This window comes from Coregonus clupeaformis, unplaced genomic scaffold (genome assembly GCF_020615455.1).
Source record: "Coregonus clupeaformis isolate EN_2021a unplaced genomic scaffold, ASM2061545v1 scaf6000, whole genome shotgun sequence".
Lineage (NCBI taxonomy): Eukaryota > Metazoa > Chordata > Actinopteri > Salmoniformes > Salmonidae > Coregonus > Coregonus clupeaformis.
Genome location: NW_025539454.1, coordinates 969 through 6032, shown reverse-complemented (window position 1 = coordinate 6032; position 5064 = coordinate 969). Strand labels below are relative to the sequence as shown.

The 5064-nt window shown below is 40.2% G+C and overlaps 1 long non-coding RNA gene across 1 annotated transcript; it reads right to left on the bottom strand.

Annotated features, from left to right (window-relative positions):
• Positions 1-242: 242 nt before the first annotated feature.
• LOC121566597 lies at positions 243-2471 on the bottom strand. The gene is made up of 2 exons (XR_006000945.2): positions 2158-2471; positions 243-1708 (listed from the first exon to the last, which is right to left on the bottom strand). It is a non-coding gene; the product is annotated as an uncharacterized LOC121566597 (long non-coding RNA).
• Positions 2472-5064: the final 2593 nt, after the last annotated feature.

The window sequence follows — 5064 nt, the reverse complement described above, 5'->3', positions numbered from 1 at the left end:
TGGCAGCTCCCACTGTGGAGCTCTGGGAGGTGCATCCCCTCTCACAGGTGTTTTCAACGAGTACCACGATGCAGACCAGGGTATGTAATTACTCTCCAATTAAAGATAAAGATCTCACAAGGGAGGGGAGAGCAGTCTACTGGCCCACCAGGCAAAGGAGGTTATAAGCAAGATAGCAGTACATGCTATACGAATATGTTAGAACTGTAGAATTATGTATAGGACTGACAGAACAATTGCAATTGATTCTAGTCATGACTTTTATATAGCTGACCTTCCATTTACAGAACATGTAAAAAAGTAAGTTGCAAAAAGCTTTGATTCATAATTCCATCAGCTTTGATTCATAAGTTCAATGCCATGTTTGTCTCAAGAGGTTTCTTTTACAAAGTAAAACATCTTATAAATTCTATGCTTCAGATACACCAATGTTATTACTACCCACCTTCCCAGTTGAAAATATAGAGACACAGAATAAAACATGCCCTTTAAGAAGGAGAAGCTTTGAACTAAAGAAACATTTCAAGAAGGTTTTTTGTATTGAAAGTTTACCTCATTTGGTTTGAGCCTGTAAAGTTGGATTCCCTTCTCAGATAATAGAATGAAATGTAACAGGTCAAAGCAATCAATAGGAATGTTCAAAGAGAATCCTTGGAGCTGTGATGAGGCTACATTTTGTACTTTTTAGTCAGCATGAAGACAAGGTTACCAGAACTGGCACAAGATAAAGGGTTTTGTTAGATTCCAACACAGTCAACCATATTATTCAACTGTCATCCACAGAGTTGTACAATTATTAAACTGATGCAATAAAATATGATTTAAATTCAATACTGTACAATAGGCTATAAGACCTAAGAGTTTTGGGGGTTCACATTCTCTGAATACCTCAGTATACCGTTATCATTTTAAAACGGTTATTATGACTACTGTATGAGTCTGTTGTCTGAAGAAAAAACATTTGATGAGCCAAATGTCATGTTAATATCTTTAATATTTACATTTTTAATAATTCTCATTGTGAAACCTGCCCAAGCCATCCAGAAAATATTATGTTCAATGTTATTTTCCTCCCAATGTTGTAAGCAAAAATAAAATCCATTTGGCAAGCCAATAAGAGACTGGCAGTATTAGATACAAACACAAATTACATTTCAAGTGATTTGGTGTAAGAATATCATCTGAGTTTTGACAAAAACACAATCAACATGACACATGTTCAGTACCTTATCATGTTCATATCAACCTTCCAGTTGGTGAATACTCTCAATAACGTTTTTGAAAAAATACAAGTTCCCTCCAAATTCCGATCATACTGCAAGACAAAACATATCATTCTCACCTTGAAAATATCTCTCAATTCTTTACTATGATACAGTATAATGCTAAAAGTGCAATAACATGTATAAAACATTTCTGTTATGGGATTAACATTTGTTAGACACTTCCAAAGTTAATATGCACAGCAGCTTCCACGGCAAAGACATACATTTTCTTAAGAAAATAGTTACTTAATTTTAGCTACTAAAAATGCATTACCGAGTAAGTCCTGCTGCGTGTGCCACTGAGGGCAGATTAAATGTTCACTAACGCTCATCTACTGTATAACAGTGTAACTGTCAGAATCAAACAAAGTCTTTCTTTCTTCAAGAATCCAGGTTGTATTGTCATCATGGAATAGCACCTCAGTGTCCAGAAACCGCTTTGGCTGAGGGAAAATCAACAGAACACATAAAGTTAGTTTAGGTAGACTATGAGAAATTCTACAACACCAAGCAGAATGGAAGGATGGGTGGAAATTAAGAATACATTCTTAGCTGGGATTCAATCAAACTGTATTAGCAGGATTTTAGGCTAGTAAAGTAGAAATATATATATATATATATATATATTAATCTAATACCATGGTCTTATTGAATACCAAAGTACAGTACTGTACATGGGTAAAGGTTATTAACCTAAATACATCCCAGCCACAATGTAGATGATGCAGCAGAACTCACCACAACATAAAGTGCATCATACAACACACCAGATCTTTAAAAAGGGAATATTAGTCTCATAGGAAACCATGAGAAATCCACCCTTTTTTAAAGCAAGAAAGCCAAAACCCCAAAGCCACCATACACCACCTATGGAATTAATGGATCATTGTACCTTACTACATGGTGAACTGGTAAACATTCTCCGCTTTCTGTCTTTCTGTACAGCATGTCACATAGTGGAAGAATGTTATGTTATTTATTTCCCTCATAAACTCAACTCGCATCACAACAAAATTGAAGCAACTGAATGAAATGCAGCAGTGTACTCATAAGCCAAAGTGGTGAAAAACAACAAAGTCAGACAACAACATCATACTGTGTGTGAGACTGATTCAGTGGACACAGCTTGTTTCTTTTAGAAAACATATAGGAGCTGTATCTTTAGGTATCCTTTGGAAACAAACATAGCTATCATTTACTGTAGAATAATTTCTTCCAAATATATATGTAGTCAGCGTAGATTTTTGGTTTGGTGTGCACACTGAACCATCTCCAAACATATTGTCTGCGTCCCAAATAGCATCCTATTCACTACATAGGCCCTATGGGTCCTGGTCAAAAGTAGTGCACTATATAAGGAATAAGGTGCCATTTGGGCATCTCCAAATGTCCACACATCATAACCTCTGACCCCAACCCTTTCAGCTGAGCAGCACACATGGATGAGGAAGGAAACAGGACAGGGTTGGTGACAGACACCAAAAAGGGGAAAGACACCAAATACAGTGCCTTCGGAAAGTATTCAGACCCCTTGACCTTTTCCACATTTTGTTACATTACAGCCTTATTCTAAAATGGATTTTTTTTTTAAAGAATCCTCAGCAATCTACACACAATACCCCATAATGACGAAGCGAAAACAGGTTTTTATACATTTTTGCAAATGTATAAAAAATTAAAAACAGAAATACCTTATTTACATAAGTATTCAGACCCTTTGCTTTGAGACTCTAAATTGAGCTCAGGTGCATCCTGTTTCCATTGATCATCCTTGAGATTTTTCTACAACTTGATTGGAGTCCACCTGTGGTAAATTCAGTTGATTGGACATGATTTGGAAAGGCACACACCTGTCTATATAAGGTCCAACAGTTGACTGTGCATGTCAGAGCAAAAACCAATCAATGAGGTTGAAGGAATTGTCCGTAGAGTTCCGAGACAGGATTGTGTCGAGGCAGAGATCTGGGGAAGGGTACCAAAACATTTCTGCAGCATTGAAGGTCCCCAAGAACACAGTGGCCTCCATCCTTCTTAAATGGAAGAAGTTTGGAACCACCAAGACTCTTCCTAGAGCTGGCAGCCTGGCCAAACTGAGCAAACGGGAGGAGAAGGGCCTTGGCCGAGAGGAGGTGACCAAGAAAACCCGATGGTCACTCTGACAGAGCTCCCAGAGTTCCTCTGTGAGAGATGGGAGAAAACTGTCCAGAAGGACAACCACCTCTGCAGCACTCCACCAATCAGGCCCTTATGGTAGAGTGGCCAGGACGGAAGCCACTCCTCAGTGAAAGGCACAGGATAACCCAATTCGAGTTTGCAAAAGTACTAAAGACTCAGACCATGAGAAACAAGATTCTCTGGTCTGATGAAACCAAGATTGAACTCTTTGGTCTGAATGCCAAGCGCCGCGTTTGGAGGAAATATAGGCACCACCCCTACTGTGGGAAGGCCATGGTGGTGCTGTGGGGATGTTTTTCTGTGAAAGGGACTGGGAGACTAGCCAGATCGGCCGAAGATGAACGGAGCAAAGCACTGAGAGACCCCTAATAAAACCTGCTCCAGGAGAGCGCCCAGACCTAGACTGGGGCGAAGTTTCACCTTCCAACAGGACATCGACCTAACCACACACAGCCAAGACAACTCCGGAGTGGCAATTCGGGACAAGCCTCAAATGTCCGTGAGTGGCCCAGCATGAGCCCGGACTTGAACCCGATCCAAACATCTCTGGAAAGACCTGAAAATAGCTGTGCAGCAACGCCCCGATCCAAACCTGACAGGAGCTTGAGTGGATCTGCAGAGAACAATGGGAGAAACTCCACAAATACAGGTGTGCTAAGCTTGTAGCATCATACCCAAGAAAACCCGAGGCTGTGACGGCCAAAGGTAAGCTTCCAACAAAGCGACTGGAGTAAAGGTCTGAATACTTCTGTAAATGTGGATATTTCCATTTAATATTTTTTTATAAATCGAGCAACAATTTCTAAAAACCTGTTTTTGCTTTTGTCATTATGGGGTATTGTGTGTGAAGATTGATGAGGGGAAAAAATGATTAAATCAATTTTCGAACAAGGCTGTAACCTAACAAAAATGGGAAAAAGTCATGGGGGTCCAATACTTTCTGAAGGCATTGAATACACAAAGACATACGCACAGTCCCACACATACGGTGGGGGAAAAAAGTATTTAGTCAGCTACCAATTGTGCCATTCTCCCACTAAAAAGATAGAGAGGCCTGTAATTTTCTATCATAGGCAACAGTCAACTGCTATGACAGATAAAATGAGGAAAAAAATCTAGAAAATCACATTGTAGGATTTTTAATGAATTTATTTGCAAATTATGGTGGAAAATAAGTATTTGTACTACAAAAGTTTCTCAATACTTTGTTATGTGCCCTTTGTTGAGGCAATGAAACAGGTCAAACGAGTCCGCAAGGTTTTCGCACACTCGTTGCTGGTATTTTGGCCTCATTCCTCCATGCAGATCTCCCCTAGAGCAGTGATGTTTTGGGGGCTGAAAATGCTGCGCAAGACTAATGGGACTTCTGCCAACTCCCTCTGAAGATTTTCTATGGGGTTGAGTCTGGAGACTGGCTAGGCCACTCCAGGACCTTGAAAATGCTTCTTACAGCCACTCCTTCGTTGCCCGGGCGGTGTGTTTGGGATCATTGTCATGCTGAAAGACCCAGCCACTGCTTCACTTTCAATGCCCTTGCTGATGGAAGGAGGTTTTCACTCAAAATCTCACGACATGGCCCTATCCATTCTTTCCTTTACACGGACTGGGTCGCCCTGGTCCCTTT